A 20826-nucleotide genomic window follows, 5' to 3' on the forward strand; every position below is an offset into this window, starting at 1 on the left:
CAGAAGATGGCGCTTTAATAATGCGCTTCTCTTAAACCCAGAATTCACTGCTTCATTCACTGCTTTTTCTGACGAATATTTTCAACTCAATCACACTGATTGCCTACCGTTTTCGACAATATGGGATGCATTTAAGGCTTCAGCAAGAGACTTTATCATCCGTTTTGTTGCTAGGAAACGAAGATCTGCCCGCTTACATACCAGGAATCTTCTCCATGACATCAAAAAGCTGCAACACTCTTATTACACATCACACTCAAAAGATTGTTTAACAGCTCTTATTAATGCTAAGATGCAGTTCAACAAAAAGTCGACAGATGACGTTTCCTTGTACTTGTTGAAATCTAGTGCAAAGTTTCATGGTGGCAAAAATAAGGCTGGGAAAATACTGGCTAATTATTTAAAAGTCAAGCAAAACAAATTAAACATTGATTCAGTCTACGATATTAATTCCAATCTAAAATTTAAGGATGTAGAAATTTTAAATGAATTTTCCCGTTTTTATCGATCTTTATATTCATCTGAAACGCAACCCACTTCGGATTCTCTCTCACACTTCTTTTCCACTATACCAAGACCAAATCCCTCCTCTCTGGATTTGTCCCCTTTGGAGTCGGACGTTACGCAACAAGAATTAACAGTTGCACTTCAACACCTTAAAAAAGATAAGGCGCCTGGCACGGATGGTTTTACCGTTGAATTTTACCTTCACTTTTCCAAGATCTTTTTGCCCAAATTGTACCTTTTAACGGAGTCCTTTAGTTCCTCCAAGAAATCCTCTGGTTCCTTCTCTGAGGCACATATCTGTCTCATACCCAAGGAGGGTAAGGATTGTAAATTTTGTAAAAATTATAGGCCCATTTCCTTAGTTAACATCGATTACAAAATGTTTTCAAAAGCTTTGGCTATTAGATTGGATTCTTACTTGCCGAATTTACTGGGGAAGGAGCAGTCTGGCTTTGTTAAGGGGCGTTATATCACTGATAATACCCGCCTTCTTTTCAACATTTTGTCTAAATCATCGCGGTTAACGCACTCCTTAGCAGCAATAGCATTGGATGCGGAGAAAGCGTTTGATAGGGTTGAGTGGACAGAGGAGGCATGGGAACATGATCTTCACACCTCTTGGCAAATTCCTCTCTGGAAGAGCATATGGATTAAGATTCGTAAATGCTCTAGGGCTGCCAATATCACGCAAACATTGTTTTTTATATATAACAGACTCCTATTGACACCGCATGCCTTAAATAAAAGTTTTTCACATGTACCGGATGCATGTTGGACGTGCTCTTCCCCAAATGCTGATTTGTTCCACATGTTATTTTCTTGTACGCATGTATGTGATTTTTGGAAACAAGTTTGGGCTCAAATTAATCTAATTTTTGGTACTGCATTTTCTTTCTCCTTTACTAATGTCTTCCTCTGCAGTCTCTCTCCAGTCTGGGAAAACATAATGTCCAATGTTAAGATTATTGATTTGTTAATTGCAGTTGCTTTTCAACAAATTACTGTTAATTGGAAAGATTCTACAAAAATCTCCTACAGAGCATGGTGGTATGCGGTCTGCCATAACCATAGACTGGATACGGCTTTTGTTTACCCTACACATTTGGCAGCAAAGCTTCTGGCGATATGGTCCCCTGTCACACAATTTCTTGATAAGAATGTTAAACAGTTTTCTCAAATGCAACCATCACAACAAGAGGATCTCAAACCCCCCTGATCCCCAAATTGTTCCGAATTTTCTCTATAAGTAATGGATACTCAGATTTTATGTGTATTATTAATCTGTATTATTAATCTCTCATTTATTGTTATTCATTTATCAGTCTGTATATTTCTGAATATGCTTATCTGGATATGTTGATATGAGGCAAATGTTATGTATTCTTTATGGACACCTTTATGCTTCTTAATAAAAATTCTTTTTGAACTTAAAAAGAATGCCATTTGGATGGGCTTTGGCTGCTGAGGCATTTCCTGAGAGTAATGCAGCACATTTTACAAGGGCTAAGTAAGGTCATATGCTTCCAGGATGATATTTTGATATTTGGGTCCGCAGAAGAGGATCATGTTATTCTAAGCAAGGCCACTAACCAAATTATGGGAGACCGGTCTTACCATAAAGAAAAGCAAGTGCAAGATCACTTTTGTTGAATTACTTGGGGCATACCATGTCCAGAGAAGGTATTAAACCTAAAATCAACCTTCTGCATGCTGTAAAAGATGCGCCTTTCCATTCTAATAAGGAGGAGGTTGAATTATTTTTGGGGTTAACGGAATATATGCCCATGTTATTTAATAATTTTGCAAATTTCATGCAACCCACGAGAGAGATCTGTAAAAAAAAAATATGCAATTTGAATGGAAGTCGGAACAAACTTAATCATTTGAGAAAATAAAAATATATAAAATTAATGCTCTTAGTATAGGAAAATTTGATCTGACAATAGACCATAGGAGCTCGAAAAGTGTGAACATCAGAGCCTGACGCAAAACAGAGCTGTGTCCTTCCCAAAGAGATAAATCGCAGCGCCCGCTGTGCAAGCTCTTGTAATCCACAGGCGTCCATCGAGAAGCAACGCGAGGCCGCCCTTTTCTTGAAATCCTGAATGTAATGCCCAAATACTTGGGCCGCTTATTCACGCTTCTCGAGCTCCTGAAGGTATGTGTCTCCCTCGTGTGGCCACATTGGTAAGTGAGCGAGGGCGGAGCCGGCTGGGCTGCTATTTAACCACTGCGCGTCCCGGTGAAGTCGCTGCACAACCGTCGAGTGGGCAGAAACAAGCAGAGTCATCTCCGAGCCTCAGGTGAGTTCTGTGCGCAGGTGACTCGTGCGCCGGGAGCGCTGGGGGTTTACACACTGGGGCGTCCGGTCTTGTTCTTGCAGCATCGTGCTTAGCTGCTCCTGACCGTCTTGAGCAGAATGGACTTCGCCTTTTATCTGCATGGTTTGATTCCAAATCCTGGCCTCTGTATGTCACCCTGTGATCCTGGGCAAATGACCTCACCTCCCTCTGGCGGAAAAAACAGAATCATGGAACGTATTCGGTAGATCATGTAAAGCGCTTTAAATTCCACCGGGGCGCTTTTGGGATATAATTAAAAACATCAGAAAACTCTCGAGGGAGAATTGTTATTCAAAAGGCTGCAGAGTTGTTTGGCCTCATACAGGGCACAAGTGTTAAGATGGGGGGTAGTGGGGGGCACAGTTGACAGCAGCTATGGTGAGGAGGGCACAGTCTGGTATCGGAATCACAAGAGTGAACCCGGAGAGAGGCTGCACTGGAAGATACGGAGTGTGAGAGAGTCTGCCTTTTACAAAGAGGAGCTATACAAGGTGCACAAAAAAAGCACAGAGGAGAAGAGCTGCGGGGAGCCTGCCACAGTCTGTGTGTACACCAGAAGAGTATAGGTCAAGGGAACTGGGATGAACGTGCCCCAGTCTGCGTCAGTTCCAGGAGAGTAAAGGTCACAGGAGCTGAGGAGAGCCTGCCCCAGGATATGTCTATGTCAGGAGAGTTGTGGTGAGGCTGTCCTACCCTACATATATACCAGGAGAGAAAGGGTCAGATGAGCTGGGGTGAACCTACCTGCGTCTGTATCTATACAGGGAGAATAAAGGTTAGGGGAACTGTGGTCAGTCTACCCATTTGTGCATCTATACCATGACAGTAAAGGAGACAGAAGCTGAGGCGAGCCTACCCAAGTCTGCATCTATATCAGTAGAGCAAACGTCAGAGGAGCTTATATGAGTCTGCCCTAGGCTATGTCTATGTCAGGAGACTAAGGTTTAGAGTGGCTGAGGTGAGCCTGTCCTAGCCTGTGTCTATACTAGAAGAGTAAAGCTCAGAGGAGCTGGGGTCAGCCTCACCCAGTCTGTGTCTATATCAAAGGAGTAAAGGTCAGAAGGCCTGATGTGAGCCTGCTACAGCCTATGTCTATGTCAGAAGAGTAAAGGTAAGAGGAGCTGTGGTCAGCCTGTCCCAGTCTGCATCTATACCAGGAGAATAAAGGTCAGAGGAGCTGTGGTGAGCCTGCACCAGTCTGCATCTATACCAGGAGAATAAAGGTCAGAGGAGCTGTGGTCAGCCTGTCCCAGTCTGCATCTATACCAGGAGAATAAAGGTCAGAGGAGCTGTGGTGAGCCTGCACCAGTCTGCATCTATACCAGGAGAATAAAGGTCAGAGGAGCTTTGGTGAGCCTGCCCCAGTCTGCATCTATACCAGGAGAATAAAGGTCAGAGGAGCTGTGGTGAGCCTGCACCAGTCTGCATCTATACCAGGAGAATAAAGGTCAGAGGAGCTGTGGTGAGCCTGCACCAGTCTGCATCTATACCAGGAGAATAAAGGTCAGAGGAGCTGTGGTGAGCCTGCACCAGTCTGCATCTATACCAGCAGAATAAAGGTCAGAGGAGCTGTGGTGAGACTTCCCCAGTCTGCATCTATACCAGGAGAATAAAGGTCAGAGGAGCTGAGGCAAGCATGTCCCAGTCTGCATCTATACCAGGAGAATAAAGGTCAGAGGAGCTGTGGTCAGCCTGCTCCAGTCTGCATCTATACCAGGAGAATAAAGGTCAGAGGAGCTGTGGTGAGCCTGCCCCAGTCTACATCCATACCAGGACAGTAAAGGTCATAGGAGCTGTGGTGAGCCTATACCAGGAGAATAAAGGTCAGAGGAGCTGGGGTCAGCCTCCCCCAGTCTGTGTCTATATCAAAGGAGTAAAGGTCAGAGGAGCTGGGGTCAGCCTCACCCAGTCTGTGTCTATATCAAAGGAGTAAAGGTCAGAAGGCCTGATGTGAGCCTGCTACAGCCTATGTCTATGTCAGAAGAGTAAAGGTAAGATGAGCTGTGGTCAGCCTGTCCCAGTCTGCATCTATACCAGGAGAATAAAGGTCAGAGGAGCTGTGGTGAGCCTGCCCCAGTCTGTGTCTATACCAGGACAGTAAAGGTCATAGGAGCTGTGGTGAGCCTGCACCAGTCTGCATCTATACCAGGAGAATAAAGTTCAGAGAAGCTGAGGCAAGCCTGTCCCAGTCTGCATCTATACCAGGACAGTAAAGGTCATAGGAGCTGTGGTGAGCCTGCCCCAGTCTGTGTCTATACCAGGAGAGTAAAGATCAGAGGAGTTGGGGTGAGCCTGCACCAGTTTGCGTCTATACCAGGAGAATAAAGGTCAGAGGAGCTGTGGTGAGGGATGTATGACGTTACAACGCATACTATTACAACGCATACCTTTACAACGCATTTTTTACAACGCACAATCCATTACAACGCATGACATTACAACGCAGTACACTACAACGCATTTTTAAAAACTACCTTTACAACACATATCCATTACAACGCATACTACCTTTACAACGCATACCATTACAACGCATAATATTAAATTGCATTTAAGGTAAGTATTAGATAGTATAGGGTTAAAAATTACTATTCTAACTCCAGGGGGTGCAACAGTAGGGTAAGTGTTGGATAGTATAGGGGTAAAAATTACTATTCTAACTCCAGAGGGTGCAACAGTAGGGTAAGTGTTGGATAGTATAGGGGTAAAAATTACTATTCTAACTCCAGGGGGTGCAACAGTAGGGTAAGTGTTGGATAGTATAGGGGTAAAAATTACTATTCTAACTCCAGGGGGTGCAACAGTAGGGAAAGAGTTGGATAGTATAGGGGTAAAAATTACTATTCTAACTCCAGGGGGTGCAACAGTAGGGTAAGTGTTGGATAGTATAGGGGTAAAAATTACTATTCTAACTCCAGGGGGTGCAACAGTAGGGTAAGTGTTGGATAGTATAGGGGTAAAAATTACTATTCTAACTCCAGGGGGTGCAACAGTAGGGTAAGTGTTGGATAGTATAGGGGTAAAAATTACTATTCTAACTCCAGGGGGTGCAACAGTAGGGAAAGTGTTGGATAGTATAGGGGTAAAAATTACTATTCTAACTCCAGGGGGTGCAACAGTAGGGTAAGTGTTGGATAGTATAGGGGTAAAAATTACTATTCTAACTCCAGGGGGTGCAACAGTAGGGTAAGTGTTGGATAGTATAGGGGTAAAAATTACTATTCTAACTCCAGAGGGTGCAACAGTAGGGTAAGTGTTGGATAGTATAGGGGTAAAAATTACTATTCTAACTCCAGGGGGTGCAACAGTAGGGTAAGTGTTGGATAGTATAGGGGTAAAAATTACTATTCTAACTCCAGGGGGTGCAACAGTAGGGTAAGTGTTGGATAGTATATTACTATATTATGCGTTGTAATGGTATGCGTTGTAATGGTAGTATGCGTTGTAATGGAATGCGTTGTAAAGGTAGTATTTAGAAATGCGTTGTAGTGTCCTGCGTTGTAATGTCATGCGTTGTAATGGATTGTGCGTTGTAAAAAATGCGTTGTAAAGGTAGTGCGTTGTAAAAGTTGCGTTGTAAAGGTTGTTCCCCGTGGTGAGCCTGCACCAGTCTGTGTCTATACCAGGAGAGTAAATAGTAGGGGAACTGTGGTCAACCTGCTCTAGTCTGGATCTATACCAGGAGAATAAAGTTCAGATGAGCTGAGGCAAGCCTGTCCCAGTCTGCATCTATACCAGGACAGTAAAGGTCATAGGAGCTGTGGTGAGCCTGCACCAGTCTGCATCTATACCAGGACAGTAAAGGTCATAGGAGCTGTGGTGAGCCTGCACCAGTCTGCATCTATACCAGGACAGTAAAGGTCATAGGAGCTGTGGTCAGCCTGTCCCAGTCTGCATCTATTCCAGGAGAATAAAGGTCAGAGGAGCTGTGGTGAGCCTGCCCCAGTCTGCATCTATACCAGGAGAATAAAGGTCAGAGGAGCTGAGGCGAGCCTGTCCCAGTCTGCATCTATACCAGGACAGTAAAGGTCATAGGAGCTGTGGTGAGCCTGCACCAGTCTGCATCTATACCAGGAGAATAAAGGTCAGAGGAGCTGTGGTGAGCCTGCCCCAGTCTGCATCTATACCAGGAGAATAAAGGTCAGAGGAGCTGTGGTGAGCCTGCACCAGTCTGCATCTATACCAGGAGAATAAAGGTCAGAGGAGATGAGGCAAGCCTGTCCCAGTCTGCATCTATACCAGGACAGTAAAGGTCATAGGAGCTGTGGTGAGCCTGCACCAGTCTGCATCTATACCAGGAGAATAAAGGTCAGAGGAGCTTTGGTGAGCCTGCCCCAGTCTGCATCTATACCAGGAGAATAAAGGTCAGAGGAGCTGTGGTGAGCCTGCACCAGTCTGCATCTATACCAGGAGAATAAAGGTCAGAGGAGCTGTGGTGAGCCTGCACCAGTCTGCATCTATACCAGGAGAATAAAGGTCAGAGGAGCTGTGGTGAGCCTGCACCAGTCTGCATCTATACCAGCAGAATAAAGGTCAGAGGAGCTGTGGTGAGACTTCCCCAGTCTGCATCTATACCAGGAGAATAAAGGTCAGAGGAGCTGTGGCGAGCCTGCCCCAGTCTGCATCTATGCCAGGAGAATAAAGGTCAGAGGAGCGGAGGCAAGCCTGTCCCAGTCTGCATCTATACCAGGAGAATAAAGGTCAGAGGAGCTGAGGCAAGCCTGTCCCAGTCTGCATCTATACCAGGGGAATAAAGGTCAGAGGAGCTGAGGCAAGCCTGTCCCAGTCTGCATCTATACCAGGAGAATAAAGGTCAGAGGAGCTGAGGCAAGCATGTCCCAGTCTGCATCTATACCAGGAGAATAAAGGTCAGAGGAGCTGTGGTCAGCCTGCTCCAGTCTGCATCTATACCAGGAGAATAAAGGTCAGAGGAGCTGTGGTGAGCCTGCCCCAGTCTACATCCATACCAGGACAGTAAAGGTCATAGGAGCTGTGGTGAGCCTATACCAGGAGAATAAAGGTCAGAGGAGCTGGGGTCAGCCTCCCCCAGTCTGTGTCTATATCAAAGGAGTAAAGGTCAGAAGGCCTGATGTGAGCCTGCTACATCCTATGTCTATGTCAGAAGAGTAAAGGTAAGATGAGCTGTGGTCAGCCTGTCCCAGTCTGCATCTATACCAGGAGAATAAAGGTCAGAGGAGCTGTGGTGAGCCTGCCCCAGTCTGTGTCTATACCAGGACAGTAAAGGTCATAGGAGCTGTGGTGAGCCTGCACCTGTCTGCATCTATACCAGGAGAATAAAGTTCAGAGAAGCTGAGGCAAGCCTGTCCCAGTCTGCATCTATACCAGGACAGTAAAGGTCATAGGAGCTGTGGTGAGCCTGCCCCAGTCTGTGTCTATACCAGGAGAGTAAAGATCAGAGGAGTTGGGGTGAGCCTGCACCAGTTTGCGTCTATACCAGGAGAATAAAGGTCAGAGGAGCTGTGGTGAGGGATGTATGACGTTACAACGCATACTATTACAACGCATACCTTTACAACGCATTTTTTACAACGCACAATCCATTACAACGCATGACATTACAACGCAGTACACTACAACGCATTTTTAAAAACTACCTTTACAACGCATATCCATTACAACGCATACTACCTTTACAACGCATACCATTACAACGCATAATATTAAATTGCATTTAAGGTAAGTATTAGATAGTATAGGGTTAAAAATTACTATTCTAACTCCAGGGGGTGCAACAGTAGGGTAAGTGTTGGATAGTATAGGGGTAAAAATTACTATTCTAACTCCAGAGGGTGCAACAGTAGGGTAAGTGTTGGATAGTATAGGGGTAAAAATTACTATTCTAACTCCAGGGGGTGCAACAGTAGGGAAAGTGTTGGATAGTATAGGGGTAAAAATTACTATTCTAACTCCAGGGGGTGCAACAGTAGGGTAAGTGTTGGATAGTATAGGGGTAAAAATTACTATTCTAACTCCAGGGGGTGCAACAGTAGGGTAAGTGTTGGATAGTATAGGGGTAAAAATTACTATTCTAACTCCAGAGGGTGCAACAGTAGGGTAAGTGTTGGATAGTATAGGGGTAAAAATTACTATTCTAACTCCAGGGGGTGCAACAGTAGGGTAAGTATTGGATAGTATAGGGGTAAAAATTACTATTCTAACTCCAGGGGGTGCAACAGTAGGGTAAGTGTTGGATAGTATATTACTATATTATGCGTTGTAATGGTATGCGTTGTAATGGTAGTATGCGTTGTAATGGAATGCGTTGTAAAGGTAGTATTTAGAAATGCGTTGTAGTGTCCTGCGTTGTAATGTCATGCGTTGTAATGGATTGTGCGTTGTAAAAAATGCGTTGTAAAGGTAGTGCGTTGTAAAAGTTGCGTTGTAAAGGTTGTTCCCCGTGGTGAGCCTGCACCAGTCTGTGTCTATACCAGGAGAGTAAATAGTAGGGGAACTGTGGTCAACCTGCTCTAGTCTGGATCTATACCAGGAGAATAAAGTTCAGATGAGCTGAGGCAAGCCTGTCCCAGTCTGCATCTATACCAGGACAGTAAAGGTCATAGGAGCTGTGGTGAGCCTGCACCAGTCTGCATCTATACCAGGACAGTAAAGGTCATAGGAGCTGTGGTCAGCCTGTCCCAGTCTGCATCTATTCCAGGAGAATAAAGGTCAGAGGAGCTGTGGTGAGCCTGCCCCAGTCTGCATCTATACCAGGAGAATAAAGGTCAGAGGAGCTGAGGCGAGCCTGTCCCAGTCTGCATCTATACCAGGACAGTAAAGGTCATAGGAGCTGTGGTGAGCCTGCACCAGTCTGCATCTATACCAGGAGAATAAAGGTCAGAGGAGCTGTGGTGAGCCTGCCCCAGTCTGCATCTATACCAGGAGAATAAAGGTCAGAGGAGCTGTGGTGAGCCTGCACCAGTCTGCATCTATACCAGGACAGTAAAGGTCATAGGAGCTGTGGTGAGCCTGCACCAGTCTGCATCTATACCAGGAGAATAAAGGTCAGAGGAGATGAGGCAAGCCTGTCCCAGTCTGCATCTATACCAGGACAGTAAAGGTCATAGGAGCTGTGGTGAGCCTGCACCAGTCTGCATCTGTACCAGGAGAATAAAGGTCAGAGGAGCTGAGGCAAGCCTGTCCCAGTCTGCATCTATACCAGGAGAATAAAGGTCAGAGGAGCTGTGGTGAGCCTGCCCCAGTCTGCATCTATACCAGGAGAATAAAGGTCAGAGGAGCTGTGGTGAGCCTGCCCCAGTCTGCATCTATACCAGGAGAATAAAGGTCAGAGGAGCTGTGGTGAGCCTGCCCCAGTCTGCATCTATACCAGGAGAATAAAGGTCAGAGGAGCTGTGGTGAGCCTGCCCCAGTCTGCATCTATACCAGGAAAATAAAGGTCAGAGGAGCTGTGGCGAGCCTGCCCCAGTCTGCATCTATACCAGGAGAATAAAGGTCAGAGGAGCTGAGGCAAGCCTGTCCCAGTCTGCATCTATACCAGGAGAATAAAGGTCAGAGGAGCTGAGGCAAGCATGTCCCAGTCTGCATCTATACCAGGAGAATAAAGGTCAGAGGAGCTGTGGTGAGCCTGCCCCAGTCTGTGTCTATACCAGGAGAATAAAGGTCATAGGAGCTGTGGTGAGCCTGCACCAGTCTGCATCTATACCAGGAGAATAAAGGTCAGAGGAGCGGTGGTGAGCCTGCACCAGTCTGCATCTATACCAGGACAGTAAAGGTCATAGGAGCTGTGGTGAGCCTGCACCAGTCTGCATCTATACCAGGAGAATAAAGGTCAGAGGAGCTGAGGCAAGCCTGTCCCAGTCTGCATCTATACCAGGACAGTAAAGGTCATAGGAGCTGTGGTGAGCCTGCACCAGTCTGCATCTATACCAGGAGAATAAAGGTCAGAGGAGCTGTGGTGAGCCTGCCCCAGTCTGCATCTATACCAGGAGAATAAAGGTCAGAGGAGCTGAGGCAAGCCTGTCCCAGTCTGCATCTATACCAGGACAGTAAAGGTCATAGGAGCTGTGGTGAGCCTGCACCAGTCTGCATCTATACCAGGAGAATAAAGGTCAGAGGAGCTGTGGTGAGCCTGCACCAGTCTGCATCTATACCAGGACAGTAAAGGTCATAGGAGCTGTGGTGAGCCTGCACCAGTCTGCATCTATACCAGGAGAATAAAGGTCAGAGGAGCTGAGGCAAGCCTGTCCAAGTCTGCATCTATACCAGGACAGTAAAGGTCAGAGGAGCTGTGGTGAGCCTGCCCCAGTCTGTGTCTATACCAGGAGAGTAAATAGTAGGGGCACTGTGGTCAGCCTGCTCTAGCCTGCATCTATGCCAGGAGAGTAAAGATCAGAGAAGCTGGGGTCAGCCTCCCCCAGTCTGTGTCTATATCAAAGGAGTAAAGGTCAGAAGGCCTGATGTGAGCCTGCTGCATCCTATGTCTATGTCAGAAGAGTAAAGGTAAGAGGAGCTGTTGTCAGCCTGTCCCAGTCTGCATCTATACCAGGAGAATAAAGGTCAGAGGAGCTGTGGTGAGCCTGCCCCAGTCTACATCTATACCAGGACAGTAAAGGTCATAGGAGCTGTGGTGAGCCTGCACCAGTCTGCATCTATACCAGGAGAATAAAGGTCAGAGGAGCTGTGGTGAGCCTGCCCCAGTCTGTGTCTATACCAGGAGAGTAAAGATCAGGGGAACTGTGGTCAGCCTGCTCCAGTCTGCATCTATACCAGGACAGTAAAGGTCATCGGAGCTGTGGTGAGCCTGCACCAGTCTGCATCTATACCAGGACAGTAAAGGTCATAGGAGCTGTGGTGAGCCTGCACCAGTCTGCATCTATACCAGGAGAATAAAGGTCAGAGGAGCTGAGGCAAGCCTGCACCAGTCTGCATCTATACTAGGACAGTAAAGGTCATAGGAGCTGTGGTGAGCCTGCACCAGTCTGCATCTATACCAGGAGAATAAAGGTCAGAGGAGCTGTGGTGAGCCTGCACCAGTCTGCATCTATACCAGGAGAATAAAGGTCAGAGGAGCTGTGGTGAGCCTGCACCAGTCTGTGTCTATACCAGGAGAGTAAATTGTAGGGGAACTGCGGTCAGCCTGCTCTAGTCTGCATCTATACTAGGCCTGGGCAAAAATTTCGTTCCGTTCGCGGAAATTGCGATAATTTGACATTTTTGCGTTCCGCGGAGAGCGCGAAAATGTCAAAAATTCCGGTTTCCGCAGCTTGGCGATAATTTGTTTCTTGCTCGCGCTGTAAAATGATACATTCTCGCGCGCGCGCGATCGCCTTACCTGAATCCCTGCGTTCGCCGACAAGTTTTCTTGATCCGGTCGCGTTCTCCATGAGATGTTGTATTGTTTTTAGCCATTTGCGCTGTCTCGCGACAGTTCGCGCCCGCAGTGACGTCATGCGTCGCGCGATCACGTCTTTCTTCTCGCGATCATGCACCGCGAGAACAACTCAAAACAAGATGGCCGCGCCCGCAAGCAGCCACATGGGTAAGTTGGCGACCCGCAACCATGCAGAAAATCGCGCGAACATGCCGGAAAAAAACTTCCGCATCTTCGCGATATTTCTGCTTGTTTGCGATAATTTTAAACATTCTCGCGATAATTTGCGAAGGTTAATTCCGCAAATTCCGCCCACCCCTAATCTATACCAGGAGAATAAAGGTCAGAGGAGCTGAGGCAAGCCTGTCCCAGTCTGCATCTATACCAGGAGAATAAAGGTCAGAGGAGCTGAGGCAAGCCTGTCCCAGTCTGCATCTATACCAGGAGAATAAAGGTCAGAGGAGCTGAGGCAAGCCTGTCCCAGTCTGCATCTATACCAGGACAGTAAAGGTCATAGGAGCTGTGGTGAGCCTGCACCAGTCCGCATCTATACCAGGACAGTAAAGGTCATAGGAGCTGTGGTCAGCCTGTCCCAGTCTGCATCTATACCAGGAGAATAAAGGTAAGAGGAGCTGTGGTGAGCCTGCCCCAGTCTGCATCTATACCAGGAGAATAAAGGTCAGAGGAGCTGAGGCAAGCCAGTCCCAGTCTGCATCTATACCAGGAGAATAAAGGTCAGAGGAGCTGAGGCAAGCCTGTCCCAGTCTGCATCTATACCAGGACAGTAAAGGTCATAGGAGCTGTGGTGAGCCTGCACCAGTCTGCATCTATACCAGGAGAATAAAGGTCAGAGGAGCTGTGGTGAGCCTGCCCCAGTCTGCATCTATACCAGGAGAATAAAGGTCAGAGGAGCTGTGGTGAGCCTGCACCAGTCTGCATCTATACCAGGACAGTAAAGGTCATAGGAGCTGTGGTGAGCCTGCACCAGTCTGCATCTATACCAGGAGAATAAAGGTCAGAGGAGCTGAGGCAAGCCTGTCCCAGTCTGCATCTATACCAGGACAGTAAAGGTCAGAGGAGCTGAGGCGAGCCTGCCCCAGTCTGCATCTATACCAGGACAGTAAAGGTCATAGGAGCTGTGGTGAGCCTGCACCAGTCTGCATCTATACCAGGAGAATAAAGGTCAGAGGAGCTGAGGCAAGCCTGTCCCAGTCTGCATCTATACCAGGACAGTAAAGGTCATAGGAGCTGTGGTGAGCCTGCACCAGTCTGCATCTATACCAGGAGAATAAAGGTCAGAGGAGCTGTGGTGAGCCTGCCCCAGTCTGTGTCTATACCAGGAGAATAAAGGTCAGAGGAGCTGTGGTGAGCCTGCACCAGTCTGCATCTATACCAGGACAGTAAAGGTCATAGGAGCTGTGGTGAGCTTGCACCAGTCTGCATCTATACCAGGAGAATAAAGATCAGAGGAGCTGAGGCAAGCCTGTCCCAGTCTGCATCTATACCAGGACAGTAAAGGTCATAGGAGCTGTGGTGAGGTTGCACCAGTCTGCATCTATACCAGGAGAATAAAGGTCAGAGGAGCTGTGGTCAGCCTGTCCCAGTCTGCATCTATACCAGGAGAATAAAGGTCAGAGGAGCTGTGGTGAGCCTGCACCAGTCTGCATCTATACCAGGAGAATAAAGGTCAGAGGAGCTGTGGTGAGCCTGCCCCAGTCAGCATCTATACCAGGAGAATAAAGGTCAGAGGAGCTGTGGTGAGCCTGCACCAGTCTGCATCTATACCAGGACAGTAAAAGTCATAGGAGCTGTGGTGAGCCTGCACCAGTCTGCATCTATACCAGGAGAATAAAGGTCAGAGGAGCTGAGGCAAGCCTGTCCCAGTCTGCATCTATACCAGGACAGTAAAGGTCAGAGGAGCTGTGGTGAGCCTGCCCCAGTCTGCATCTATACCAGGACAGTAAAGGTCATAGGAGCTGTGGTGAGCCTGCACCAGTCTGCATCTATACCAGGAGAATAAAGGTCAGAGGAGCTGAGGCAAGCCTGTCCCAGTCTGCATCTATACCAGGACAGTAAAGGTCATAGGAGCTGTGGTGAGCCTGCACCAGTCTGCATCTATACCAGGAGAATAAAGGTCAGAGGAGCTGTGGTGAGCCTGCCCCAGTCTGTGTCTATACCAGGAGAATAAAGGTCAGAGGAGCTGTGGTGAGCCTGCACCAGTCTGCATCTATACCAGGACAGTAAAGGTCATAGGAGCTGTGGTGAGCCTGCACCAGTCTGCATCTATACCAGGAGAATAAAGATCAGAGGAGCTGAGGCAAGCCTGTCCCAGTCTGCATCTATACCAGGACAGTAAAGGTCATAGGAGCTGTGGTGAGGTTGCACCAGTCTGCATCTATACCAGGAGAATAAAGGTCAGAGGAGCTGTGGTCAGCCTGTCCCAGTCTGCATCTATACCAGGAGAATAAAGGTCAGAGGAGCTGTGGTGAGCCTGCCCCAGTCTGTGTCTATACCAGGAGAGTAAATTGTAGGGGAAGTGTGGTCAGCCTGCTCTAGTCTGCATCTATACCAGGAGAATAAAGGTCAGAGGAGCTGAGGCAAGCCTGTCCCAGTCTGCATCTATACCAGGAGAATAAAGGTCAGAGGAGCTGAGGCAAGCTTGTCCCATTCTGCATCTATACCAGGAGAATAAAGGTCAGAGGAGCTGAGGCAAGCCTGTCCCAGTCTGCATCTATACCAGGACAGTAAAGGTCATAGGAGCTGTGGTCAGCCTGTCCCAGTCTGCATCTATACCAGGAGAATAAAGGTCAGAGGAGCTGTGGTGAGCCTGCCCCAGTCTGCATCTATACCAGGAGAATAAAGGTCAGAGGAGCTGAGGCAAGCCTGTCCCAGTCTGCATCTATACCAGGAGAATAAAGGTCAGAGGAGCTGAGGCAAGCCTGTCCCAGTCTGCATCTATACCAGGACAGTAAAGGTCATAGGAGCTGTGGTGAGCCTGCACCAGTCTGCATCTATACCAGGAGAATAAAGGTCAGAGGAGCTGTGGTGAGCCTGCCCCAGTCTGCATCTATACCAGGAGAATAAAGGTCAGAGGAGCTGGGGTGAGCCTGCACCAGTCTGCATCTATACCAGGACAGTAAAGGTCATAGGAGCTGTGGTGAGCCTGCACCAGTCTGCATCTATACCAGGAGAATAAAGGTCAGAGGAGCTGAGGCAAGCCTGTCCCAGTCTGCATCTATACCAGGACAGTAAAGGTCAGAGGAGCTGTGGTGAGCCTGCCCCAGTCTGCATCTATACCAGGACAGTAAAGGTCATAGGAGCTGTGGTGAGCCTGCACCAGTCTGCATCTATACCAGGAGAATAAAGGTCAGAGGAGCTGAGGCAAGCCTGTCCCAGTCTGCATCTATACCAGGACAGTAAAGGTCATAGGAGCTGTGGTGAGCCTGCACCAGTCTGCATCTATACCAGGAGAATAAAGGTCAGAGGAGCTGTGGTGAGCCTCCACCAGTCTGTGTCTATACCAGGAGAATAAAGGTCAGAGGAGCTGTGGTGAGCCTGCACCAGTCTGCATCTATACCAGGACAGTAAAGGTCATAGGAGCTGTGGTGAGCCTGCACAAGTCTGCATCTATACCAGGAGAATAAAGATCAGAGGAGCTGAGGCAAGCCTGTCCCAGTCTGCATCTATACCAGGACTGTAAAGGTCATAGGAGCTGTGGTGAGCCTGCACCAGTGTGCATCTGTACCAGGAGAATAAAGGTCAGAGGAGCTGTGGTCAGCCTGTCCCAGCCTGCATCTATACCAGGAGAATAAAGGTCAGAGGAGCTGTGGTGAGCCTGCCCCAGTCTGTGTCTATACCAGGAGAGTAAAGATCAGAGGAGTTGGGGTGAGCCTGCACCAGTTTGCGTCTATACCAGGAGAATAAAGGTCAGAGGAGCTGTGGTGAGCCTGCCCCAGTCTGTGTCTATACCAGGAGAGTAAATAGTAGGGGAACTGTGGTCAGCCTGCTCTAGCCTGCATCTATACCAGGAGAGTAAAGATCAGAGAAGCTGGGGTCAGCCTCCCCCAGTCTGTGTCTATATCAAAGGAGTAAAGGTCGGAGGAGCTGGGGTCAGCCTCACCCAGTCTGTGTCTATATCAAAGGAGTAAAGGTCAGAAGGCCTGATGTGAGCCTGCTACAGCCTATGTCTATGTCAGAAGAGTAAAGGTAAGAGGAGCTGTGGTGAACCTGTCCAAGTCTGTATCTATACCAGGACAATAAAGGTCAGAGGAGCTGTGGTGAGCCTGCCCCAGTCTGCATCTATACCAGGAGAATAAAGGTCAGAGGAGCTGTGGTGAGCCTGCCCCAGTCTGTGTCTATACCAGGACAGTAAAGGTCAGAGGAGCTGTGGTGAGCCTACCCAAGTCTGCATCTATATCAGTAGAGCAAACGTCAGAGGAGCTTATATGAGTCTGCCCTAGGCTATGGCTATGTCAGGAGACTAAGGTTTAGAGTGGCTGGGGTGAGCCTGTCCTAGCCTGTGTCTATACTAGAAGAGTAAAGCTCAGAGGAGCTGGGGTCAGCCTCACCCAGTCTGTGTCTATATCAAAGGAGTAAAGGTCAGAAGGCCTGATGTGAGCCTGCTACAGCCAATGTCTATGTCAGAAGAGTAAAGGTAAGAGGAGCTGTGGTCAGCCTGTCCCAGTCTGCATCTATACCAGGAGAATAAAGGACAGAGGAGCTGTGGTGAGCCTGCCCCAGTCTGCATCTATACCAGGGCAGTAAAGGTCAGAGGAGCTGTGGTGAGCCTGCCCCAGTCTGCATCTATACCAGGAGAATAAAGGTCAGAGGAGCTGTGGTGAGCCTGCCCCAGTCTGTGTCTATACCAGGAGAGTAAAGACCAGGGGAACTGTGGTCAGCCTGCTCTAGTCTGCATCTTTACCAGGAAAGGAAAGGTCAGAGGAGCTGAGGCAAGCCTGTCCCAGTCTGCATCTATACCAGGAGAATAAAGGTCAGAGGAGCTGTGGTGAGCCTGCCCCAGTCTGAATCTATACCAGGAGAGTAAAGATCAGAGAAGCTGAGGTGAGCCTGCACCAGTTTGCGTCTGTACCAGGAGAATAAAGGTCAGAGGAGCTGTGGTGAGCCTGCCCCAGTCTGTGTCTATACCAGGAGAGTAAATATCAGGGGAACTGTTGTCAGCCTGCTGTAGTCTGCATCTATACCAGGAAAGGAAAGGTCAGAGGAGCTGAGGCAAGCCTGTCCCAGTCTGCATCTATACCAGGAGAATAAAGGTCAGAGGAGCTGTGGTGAGCCTGCCCCAGTCTGCATCTATACCAGGAGAGTAAAGATCAGTGAAGCTTAGGTTAGCCTGCACTAGTTTGCGTCTATACCAGGAGAATAAAGGTCAGAGGAGCTGTGGTGAGCCTGCCCCAGTCTGCATCTATACCAGGAGAGTAAAGATCAGTGAAGCTTAGGTTAGCCTGCACTAGTTTGCGTCTATACCAGGAGAGTAAAGATCAGGGGAACTGTGGTCAGCCTGCTCCAGTCTGCATCTATACCACGGAAGGAAAGGTCAGAGGAGCTGAGGCAAGCCTGCCCCAGTCTGCATCTATACCAGGAGAGTAAAGTTCAGAGAAGCTGAGGTGAGCCTGCACCAGTCTGCATCTATACCAGGAGAATAAAGGTCAGAGGAGCTGTGGTGAGCCTGCCCCAGTCTGTGTCTATACCAGGAGAGTAAAGATCAGGGGAACTGTGGTCAGCCTGCTCCAGTCTGCATCTATACCAGGAAAGGAAAGGTCAGAGGAGCTGAGGCAAGCCTGTCCCAGTCTGCATCTATACCAGGAGAATAAAGGTCAGAGGAGCTGTGGTGAGCCTGCCCCAGTCTGCATCTATACCAGGACAGTAAAGATCAGGGGAACTGTGGTCAGCCTGCTCCAGTCTGCATCTATACCAGGAAAGGAAAGGTCAGAGAAGCTGTGGTGAGCCTGCCCCAGTCTGCATCTATACTAGGAGAATAAAGGTCAGAGGAGCTGTGGTGAGCCTGCCCCAGTCTGCATCTATACCAGGAGAATAAAGGTCAGAGGAGCTGTGGTGAGCCTGCCCCAGTCTGCATCTATACCAGGAGAGTAAAGGTCAGAGAAGCTGAGGTGAGCCTGCACCAGTTTGCGTCTATACCAGGAGAATAAAGGTCAGAGGAGCTGTGGTGAGCCTGCCCCAGTCTGCATCTATACCAGGACAGTGAAGGTCAGAGAAGCTGTGGTGAGCCTGCCCCAGTCTGCATCTATACTAGGAGAATAAAGGTCAGAGGAGCTGTGGTGAGCCTGCCCCAGTCTGCATCTATACCAGGAGAGTAAAGATCAGAGAAGCTGAGGTGAGCCTGCACCAGTTTGCGTCTATACCAGGAGAATAAAGGTCAGAGGAGCTGTGGTGAGCCTGCCCCAGTCTGCATCTATACCAGGACAGTGAAGGTCAGAGAAGCTGTGGTGAGCCTGCCCCAGTCTGCATCTATACTAGGAGAATAAAGGTCAGAGGAGCTGTGGTGAGCCTGCCCTAGTCTGCATCTATACCAGGAGAATAAAGGTCAGAGGAGCTGTGGTGAGCCTGCCCCAGTCTGCATCTATACCAGGAGAGTAAAGGTCAGAGAAGCTGAGGTGAGCCTGCACCAGTTTGCGTCTATACCAGGAGAATAAAGGTCAGAGGAGCTGTGGTGAGCCTGCCCCAGTCTGCATCTATACCAGGACAGTGAAGGTCAGAGAAGCTGTGGTGAGCCTGCCCCAGTCTGCATCTATACTAGGAGAATAAAGGTCAGAGGAGCTGTGGTGAGCCTGCCCAATCTGCATCTATACCAGGAGAGTAAAGATCAGAGAAGCTGAGGTGAGCCTGCACCAGTTTGCGTCTATACCAGGAGAATAAAGGTCAGAGGAGCTGTGGTGAGCCTGCCCCTGTCTGTGTCTATACCAGGAGAGTAAATATCAGGGGAACTGTGGTCAGCCTGCTCTAGTCTGCATCTATACCCGGAAAGGAAAGGTCAGAGGAGCTGAGGCAAGCCTGTCCCAGTGTGCATCTATACGAGGAGAGTAAAGGTCAGAGGGGCTGAGGAGAGCCTGTCCTATCCTGCATCCATTCCAAGAGAGTAAATGTCAGAGGAGCTGATGTGATCCTGCCCCTGTCTGCGTCTATACCAGGAGAGTCAATGTCAGGGGAGCTATGGTAAGCCTGCCCCAGTCTGGGTCTATAGCAGGAAAGTAAAGGTCAGAGGAGCTCTCTTGAGCCTGTCATAGCCTGCGTCTATACCAGGAGAGTAAATGTCAGAGGAGCTGGGGTGAAGCTGCCGACGTCTGGTCTAATCTAGCAAAGTAAAGGTCAGATGGGTTGAGGTGAGCCTCCCCAGGCTATGTCTATGTCAGGAGAATAAAAGCCAGAAGAGCTGTGGTGAGGCTGTCCAAGCCTATATATATACCAGGAGAGAAAAGGTCAGAGGAGCTGAGGTGAACTTACCCACATCTGCGTCTATACCGGGAGAATAAAGGTTATGGGAGTGGTGGTCAGGCTGCCCCTGTCTGCATCTATATCATGACAGTAAAAGTCAGAGGAGCTGAGGTGAGCCTGCCCCAGATTACATCCATATCAGGAGAGTAAAGGTCATTGGAGCTGAGGAGAGGCTTCCCTCAGGCTATATCTGTGTCAGGAGAATAAGTTTCAGAGGGGCTGAGGTGAGCTTGCCCAAATCTGTGTCTATACCAGTAGAGTAAAAGTCAGAGGAGCTTAGGTGAGTCTGTTCTAGGCTATGTCAGGAGACTAAAATGTAGAGTGGCTTAGGTGAGCCTGTCCTAGCCTGTGTCTATACTAGAAGAGTAAAGCTCAGAGGAGCTGGGGTGAACCTGCCCAAGGCTATGTCTATACCATGAGAGTAAAGATCAGAGGAGCTGGGGTTAGCCTGCCTCAGTCTGCATCTATTCCAGGAAATTAAAGGTCATAGGGGCTGAGGTGAGCTCACCTCAGTCTGCATCTATACCATAAGAGTAAAGGTCAAAGATGCTGTGGTGAGCCTGCCCCAGTCTGCATCTATACCAGGAGAGTAAAGATCAGAGAAGCTTAGTTTAGCCTGCACTAGTTTGCGTCTATACCAGGAGAATAAAGGTCAGAGGAGCTGTGGTGAGCCTGCCCCAGTCTGCATCTATACCAGGACAGTATAGGTCATAGGAGCTGTGGTGAGCCTGCACCAGTCTGCATCTATACCAGGAGAATAAAGGTCAGAGGAGCTGTGGTCAGCCTGTCCCAGTCTGCATCTATACCAGGAGAATAAAGGTCAGAGGAGCTGTGGTCAGCCTGTCCCAGTCTGCATCTATACCAGGAGAATAAAGGTCAGAGGAGCTGTGGTCAGCCTGTCCCAGTCTGCATCTATACCAGGAGAATAAAGGTCAGAGGAGCTGTGGTGAGCCTGCCCCAGTCTGTGTCTATACCAGGAGAGTAAAGATCAGGGGAACTGTGGTCAGCCTGCTCCAGTCTGCATCTATACCAGGAAAGGAAAGGTCAGAGGAGCTGAGGTGAGCCTGCCCCAGGCTATGTCTATGTCAGGAGAGTAAAGGTCAGATGGGTTGAGGTAAGCCTGCCCCAGCCTGCATCTATACCAGAAGAGAAAAGTTCAGA

The 20826-nt window shown here is 48.6% G+C and overlaps 1 protein-coding gene across 3 annotated transcripts in view; it reads left to right on the plus strand.

The window, feature by feature from the left end:
• Nucleotides 1–2763: 2763 nt before the first annotated feature.
• Nucleotides 2764–20826, plus strand: part of LOC146830011 (GTPase IMAP family member 9-like) — a 114302-nt gene continuing 96239 nt past the window's right edge. The window contains exon 1 of one of the 3 annotated variants that reach the window (XM_085604245.1): nucleotides 2764–2810. The gene's annotated coding sequence lies outside the window, so the exon portion shown is untranslated. The remainder of the gene's footprint in view (nucleotides 2811–20826) is intronic. The other 2 variants (XM_085604246.1, XM_085604248.1) reach the window with 2 other exon arrangements.

This window comes from Triturus cristatus, chromosome 5_1, assembly GCF_964204655.1.
Source record: "Triturus cristatus chromosome 5_1, aTriCri1.1, whole genome shotgun sequence".
Classification (NCBI taxonomy): domain Eukaryota; kingdom Metazoa; phylum Chordata; class Amphibia; order Caudata; family Salamandridae; genus Triturus; species Triturus cristatus.